Genomic DNA, 8551 nt, shown 5'->3' with positions numbered 1-8551 from the left:
TATTGTAGGGGTATGTCGACATATATACACAATCGTATCAGTTTTGGAAATAAAATTTGGAACAACCATTTTATTTATAATAACTGAATTGTCTCAAATGTCAAAAGATAACAAACAAAGGAAATACAAAAGACTAATTGTTCACTGCTGCGTTGTCATTTGCATTTGCCTCGTTTATGTTGAATACTCGTCCACGTGCTGGATTTGTATTAACAAATCTTGGGCAATTGTTCCTGTAGTGAGTAAGGTCACCACAGTTATAGCACGATCCAGGAGGAAACTGTGCTCGAACAACGGCAGGATTTGCAGCATTTTGGTTTTGGATAACATGGCGACATGTATTGACCAAGTGTCCCAAACGCCCACAGTGGGTACACTTCTGACACGGTGTCTGATTCACATGATGACGGTTGCATTTGTTGCACAAGGGTGCAGTACCAACATAGTTCTTCCTAGCACGAGGCTGTGCTAGTTGATTTGGTGCAACCTGATCATTCTGAGCGACTACTGCGAAGTTTTGTGAAGCCTTACGCTTCTTCGACTTCTTAGAGGACTCGGTCTGTTTATCCTTTGGTTTTTCTGGTGCTGACTTGTCAGATGGTTTCGGATCGCCTTTTCGGAAAAGCTTACCCTTCCTGATTTGAGACTCAGTCAGGGTAGCAGATAGTTCAATGGCTTGTCTGACGATAGTAGGGTTGCTACCAGTAACAATATCCTGAACTGGGTCAGGAAGACCATCGATGTATCTTTCAATCGCCTTATCCAATGGCGTAACCATGGTAGGACAAAACAGACTCAATTCCTCGTAACGATCAGTGTAGGCTCGATGTTCACCGCTGTTTTGTTTGAGATCATCGAATTCCCGTTCCAAAGCCCTAAGCTCATGACGAGGACAGAATTCCTTCATCATTAGAGCCCGAAGCTCTTCCCAGGTTTGTGCCATTGCTACATCGGCACCTCGATCCCTCATTATGCCGTTCCACCATGTGAGTGCTCTTTTCTGGAACACACTTGACGCGAACTCAACTTTTCGCTCGTTTGGGCATTGCACATGACGAAACGTGCTTTCGAGACTCTCAAACCACTGTAGGAGCCCTGTGGCCCCTTCAGACCCAGTAAATGTGAGTGGCTTAGCTGAGTTGAATGTTTTAAAGGTGCACTGAACATTGTTATTGTTATTGTTTGCCTGATTTATCTGGGCGATAAGGTTCGGGAGTACAGCAGCGAATTGCTGAGCGATTAAGGCTGCCAAAGCGGCATCCTGAGCTTGATCACGTCGAGGAGGCATATTCTAAAAGAGCAAAGAAACATGAGGGAGAAACAAGTGAGGTGTCATTGGATATTCAAAACTAGATGTTAAGAATATCGACAAAGCATAAGGATTGTGACCATTTGTTCGTTACTTAAAACAAACAAACGACACCGTGACAAATCAAAGTAAATGGATCAATATAATGTATCACTGAAGACATGCTCTCCTATAAGTGAATACTCACCCCAAGAGTTCCCAGGTAAGAGTGACTGGTCCGATACTGCGGATTTGTACGAACACTCTAGCCTTAGACAGAAAACTCAGGGTACAGGCATTCACTCTTCCAGTTTGCATGTGTTCACATTATTTAGACCCAAACTTTGATGGGATTTTGAAAACTCAAAAGGCACAAAGCTAAAGATGAATCAAACTGGAAGGGTTCAAAACCTTATAACAAAGGGTTCAAAACCTAATAATCAATCATCCAAGGATAGATGATTAATTTTCGAAGCGGATTCGTTATTGTGTTCTCGTTGTGGTTATCACCTAAGGATAGGTGAAGTGTATTGTTTTAAGACTAAACACAAGATAACTTGTGTTATGGTCCTAGGAAGGTTATAGTCTAGGTCAAAGCATTACTAATAACCTAATTCCCTATAACCATTGGCTCTGATACCAACTTTTCTGTCACACCACGACCACGTAAAACAACAAAACGTGGCGGAAACGTCGGGGAGTGTTGTAACAGAATCATTGTTTCACAACCATGGATTAAATAGTTTTGTTTTATTGAATTATAGAATTCAATGTTTTGGTACAATTTATAATAAAACAAATAATTGTTTCTCAGTTTTAAGTCGCTAAGGCACAAGTCCATCCTATATGTAGCGTGTATCAACAATCATCACATAGCAGTACCTGAAACATATATGAAAATATGGTACGTCAGCATAAAAATGCCTGTGAGTAACATAGGATTTTGTGTATTAGATTCATGGCTTTAGATAATATGAGAAAAGGTTTTATGTTTTTCAAAATAGCCATGAATCTAATGTAAAAGTTTTGTTTCTGAAAATGTGTCGTTTTGGAAAACGGGTTTATAGTATAGACAAAAATATACTTTGGTTTTGAAAAGTTTGTACAAATAGTATATCATAGTACACTTTAGTTTTGAAATAGTTAAATGGATAGTATATCAAAATATACTTTAGTAATTAAAATAATAGTTTCGGTAGTATATCTCAAGTATACTTTGGTTTAAGAATAAAAGTATTGGTAGTATATCAAATTATACATTGGTTTGTAAATAGCATATCAACTATGCTTTGGTTAAAAGTAGCATATCAACTATGCTTTAGATAGTATATCAAGATATACTTTAGTTCAAAATAACAAAGTAGGTAGTATATCAAACTATACTTTGGAAAATAGTAGCATATCAAACTATGCTTTGGGTAGTATATCAAAATATACTTTAGTGTAAAATAACAAAGTATGTTAAAACATATGTTGGATTTTGTACTTAGTATATCAAAATATACTTTGGTAGATCACATTTGAGAGCACATCAAACTGTACTTTTGTAGTATATCAACATATACAAAGAGAGTGTGATTTGGTATTCAACAAAGCCTTAGTGTATCAAACTACACTTTGGAGACTATAGAAATACCACGAAGGCAATTTCTATTTGGTTTAAATTTGGTTTCAGACATTCCATACAACAGGAATGGGGTGTCTAATCCTATAGCGCTATATCATACTACCAATCGGCTGGGTGAATGTATAAAAATGGTACAATCCAACAATTTGTTTATTTAAGTTTTGGAAAATCTGTGTTCAAACCATAGGAAATCATTTAATTTATCAAAGAATATGTAATAAGCATGTATAATCATGTAGTTTAAAATCAGGAAAATAACAGATAGGCATATATGTTTCACCCCAAAACATTTGAAAATAGTAAAAGAGGGGACTATGTACTCACTTGAGATTGCGAGTATCCTTGATTAAGTGTCCTAACAAAGCTCGGAAAATCAAGGAATCAAGTGGCACCTAGAATGGATCACTATGATAAACAATCGGATCCTAAATCGGGAGATAGGATAGAATGAGGTTCTATAAATCAAATGAGTATTTGAACTCATATGGTATGATTCAATAGTCCCAACATTCTGGTTTGGAAGTCTACCTAAGTGCTTTTGACCCGTTTCGACCCATTATGGTAGTATAAGCCACTATAATGCGTCGTTTGCGTAAAACTATGATCGGATGGTTAACTATGTGCTATGTCATGTCTTACATGCCCAATTATCCCTAAACATGTTACTAATTTAGATTATATGTCAAAAATATGTTCACATAATCAAAATATGGATTTTAGTTTCAAAAGGGCATTTTGTGTGACAACCCTCACAAAACCAGGTATCCGTACGACTTAATTAGCTATTAACTGTTGCCTAATTACTGTGCTTAACTGAGATTTCTGATAAACTGCTACTTGATTGTTGATACATGTACATGTCTGCATCATACTTTGATTTTTCCTGTCACTACATTATTTATTTACTGAACTCTAGTGACAAACTTGATGCACAAGAAGCACAGTAGCACTAAACGGATACACAGTGAACATGCTGATATAACCAGCATCAGGCAAACACTGCCTCTAAAGGCTTGAATGAGCCAGAATTATTTTACTACACCCATAGTGTGTGTAAGGATACAAGGGTTGTATGATTACGTCTCTAGGAATAAGATACAGAGATTTGGATGTGCCTAAAACATACTTTAAGCACGAAACACAGCACTTTTATCAACACACTAGCTTCTAGCTAATAAATAAAGTGCCAAAATATGAGGAATTATTCCTGACACTTTGCAGAATAAATTGTGTCGCTAAAAATATTATTTATGACGCTTAAAGGATATCTTAAGCACTTTAACGGATTACTATCCGACCGAACAACCGGACAATACCCGTAACATAAAAATATTGCCAAAATTAATATTGGTATTTTTCTGAGCCAGTTAGGGTCCCCGATTACCCTAACACCCGCTTTCTAATGCATTAAACAACTAACGGGGTTAGACCTCTCACTTAACGCACTTAACCAAACTGAACCGTAACTGAACGATTGGAAACGAACCGGATACCATTACATTCTAATGAAATCGGCCAACTAGTGGGACCCGGGGAGAGTACACCTTTGAATATTTAATTAGATTTCGCGAAGACCGAGACGACATTCTCTATAAATACCCTCACATCTCACACACACAAACACACACACTTCACAAAACTCTCTCTCTCCCTCCCCCTTGCTCCCTCTCGGCCGAACCACACACCCACACCCAACCATTTTTCGGTTCTTGATTCACCCATTCCAAGTCCATACAAGTGTCGGGGATCACGTACAACGAAGCTTGGAACAAACGGAACGCCAAGGACCTCTACCGTTTGCTTTTATCCACGCCGTATTCGACTAGTTTCTTCCCTAGCCTCGAGCTAGAGGTATATTGTTTAAAACTCGTTATTAGTCATGTTTAAAGTGGTTAAAAGGATTTTTATCGGTTAAATGTCGGTAACCCGCTTCATGAATCTTTAAAGTCTACTAAAAAGTGAAAATCGTTGGATAAAAGAACATAACGCGTGTAAATGTCGTAGTATTTGAATATGTTGGTTTTTATGGCCCGATCTATGATGTGGTGGCTCTCATCATCGTTTAACCCGACTTTGTTAGGATCACGTATCTTGACATACACTTGTTTCTTTGGTACAAGGGTTAAAAGGTGAAACTCCACCACACGGGAAACATGAACTTGTGTAAAAGTGTTTTAACATGAAAAATAGTATTTAAAACGAGCCGATCTACGTATGTACAAGTGGTATATTCGTAGGACCGGGTGTCGAGAAAATCATGTTTTATAAAAGTTGCATAACATGTTAACAAATGTGATTTTTATAATCTACAAGTGTATAAACACTTGTGAAATGAAAGATCCGACAAAATAACGATTTTTATAAAAATTGTCGGAAGTTGTAAAGAGTGATTTGTTCCAAAAACGGGGTTTTTGCAAGAATAAACTATTTTATACCTAGATCCACTAAATATAACGAGATCTACATAATAGTTTTAGAAAAACTACAAGTTCATGTAATATTGTGATTTTACATACTAGTCTACGAATTCGAAGTGTTGAAACTTGTTTATTATGTTGGAAATTGATTGATTGAAATAAAAGAAGTGTTTTTGTAAAAGAAAATGATACGCTTGAAAGCGTGGCCACCTCCAGTTACAGGGGAAACTCTGGCGAAATTTTCTAAAAATATAACACTTAGAATTATTTACAAGTGTTAGACTACTTTGACATGTTTTCAAATATATTTCGCCATGACTTTATTTATAAATAATCGGAGGTGGGATTTTCACAAAACTAAACGTGATAAATATATATATTCGGTAAATATATTTTGTCACAACACTGTTTATGATTATTTTGTGAAAATGTATCAATATTATTTTTACAGTAAAAATAATATTTACTAACTTGTCAAACCCAAAATAATACCAACGCTTATACGACAAGCATAAAAGTTACAACGGTAATTTCTATTACCACCTAATCATTAAAACGTAACTTACGCATTACGCGGAAATATTCACCGACACGTATGTTGTCAACGTATTATTTTGGAAAATATCATGTAAAGAGAAAATATATTATTTTTGAGAAAAATAATTATATTTTGGAATGAGAAATAAAAATATATTAAGTGGGACTTAATGAGATAGTATAAATACACATGTATTTAAATCCCCCATCCTTGGGAAGGAAAGTAAAATACCAAGTATGTACACGAAACGGTTGTCTAACCGTCTCCTAAAAATGTAAGTTATAAAGCTAAGGCACGGCCATCCGTCTAATAAAATTAGCACCTGTAGGTCGTTGCACAGCTTTGGATATTCGGATTACTTGGTAGAGATACGCATTCACTGTGAGTTCATGTCCCCCTTTTCTCTAACTGTTTTCAGTTTACTTAACTGCGGGGGTGAAATACATGTTACTATGATTTACGAGTACTTTACAACGGTATGTTTAACGTAAGGAGGTGTTATACGATCATGTGAGTGGATAGGAACAACATGGGGCCATTAGTCCTCATGGAGGGACCGAGGGACAGGAGCGGTAGATCTATCTGGGTGTAGCGAGCCCAGCCCCCGGCCAAACTAGAAACGGACCGTGGGGTGACTTTGTCCACATACTTTGCCGTGGCATAAATCTGCTAGGTTTGAGTCTCCCTATTTGCACTACACATATGTCAGTGGCCTTGCAAACCATTGATGATCACAAGTCCTCTTACACTGCTACATACCACAATTATTTTTATACTCACAAAGGTTTTACATACTCACTTACGCATGAACTCGCTCAACATTATTGTTGATTTTTCAACTCACATGTATTTCAGGAAATTAAACGGATCTGGCACGGTATGGAACGTTTTCCGCTGCACTGGTAATGAAGTCATCAGGGTTTAGGGTTGTGTCTCTTACCTGGACAAGACTCAATCCCTAAATCACGTCTATGTTTTGTTATAAGTTGTTATGTTTCTGAACAAGGTTATGGTTGCATGTTAAAAACAATGGTATTGTATTATGTTTTCAAAAACTTAATGGATGACTTGCATGGTTTTTAAATTCATATAGCTTTGTTATGATTAAGCTATGGTATTAAGAAGTCACACAAATTAACCACGCTTCCGCAAAGCCAGGGTGTGACAGCTTGGTATCAGAGATCTGATCATAGCGAACTAGGATTCATTCTCGAGTCTAGACTATGATCACTAGGGCTCTCACGAAAACATTTTTCTGCATACCACTTAAGTCCAGATCCACAAACTTTTTACAAACAAATGTTGAGCACGTATTATTCATTATTCTAGGCTCAGTCTGGGAGGCTGAGGATCAGGCTAGTGGGACTAGGAGTGTTGGCTAGTGGGACTAGGAGTGTTGGCTAGTGGGACTAGGAGTGTTGGCTAGTGGGACTAGGAATGTTGGCTAGTGAGACTAGGAAGGACAGTCTGAGAGGCTGGGAGGCTAGTGGGACTAGGTGGATTATGTGATTTTTATCTGGTAACTTATGTGACTATTTGATTCACTGATTTTGTGCTTATTCTGTGTTATGTTACAGACCCATGGATTCACCAGCTACAGGTGGATCAGGTACCACTGGACCCCTACCGTTAGTGTCAGACGATGTTATGTCTTCGGAGCATGAGGTGCACACCTCAGACTATACTAGCACCGACGATGACGACTTCCAGCCGTTCGCGTTACCTGACGGCGCCGATGAGCACGCTGATGACCCCTTACCCTTCGCTTTACCCGAGGGTGCCTATGAGCCCATTGATGGCGACCCTGCTGAGTACCTCCCTATTGTTGCGATTCCGGCACCGATTCCTCTTGCTGCTTACCCTGCTTATGAGCTTATGCCAGACGCCGATGCCGACGGCGACATCGAGCTTTACGAGGACGAGCCATTTGAGGACGAGGATCCTGACGTAGCTCCTCTACCTACTGGCGGTCTCTTGATGATAGCTGACGTTCCAGCTGGAGACTCACCCATTCACTCACCAGTCCCGGACTCTTTAGAGTCTGTGGCATCTGTACCCTCTCGCGGGGCGAGCGCGCAGCAGTTTATTCACGACTCAGCCCCTGATCAGGCGTCTTCAGCTGCCCCTATTCCGAGCTACGCGTTTGAGCATGATGAGATCGAGGATTCTGACCCTGTTTTCCCTTCAGGATTTGATCCTGACCATGATATCGAGTATATTCCTATGGATGAGCATATAGAGGACCCTGATGATCCTATCGATCCCATTGATCCAGACTTTGACTTTGATATGGCGTTCGACGACCCTGAGCCTGCCGTAGCCCCAGAGCAGGCAGCTGCTTTTGATCCTTTACCTGAGCATGACCCTGTTCATGCTGATTTTCCTCTTGAGCCTGTTGATGTTGATCCCCCTGTAGGTATTCCTGTGATCGAGGGCGATCATGTTGCTGCTGATCCCATTGTTCCTTTACCCGTAGGTGACATACCTGCTGACCCTGTTATTGATCCTGTCGATCCTGTTATTGCACCTGTTGACCCCGTTATTGCTCCTATCGATCCTTTACCCATCGAGCCCGAGCACGCTCTTTTTGCTGAGCACATGGATCCTCCAGATGAGGAGGCACAGCACGGGTGGATACCGGCGGACGAGGATGTTCCACCGTTTCCCCCACATCACACTGG

The sequence above is a fragment of the Helianthus annuus genome, chromosome 7 (assembly GCF_002127325.2).
Source record: "Helianthus annuus cultivar XRQ/B chromosome 7, HanXRQr2.0-SUNRISE, whole genome shotgun sequence".
In the NCBI taxonomy this organism is placed as follows: Eukaryota; Viridiplantae; Streptophyta; class Magnoliopsida; order Asterales; family Asteraceae; genus Helianthus; species Helianthus annuus.
This window is presented reverse-complemented; position numbering follows the sequence as displayed.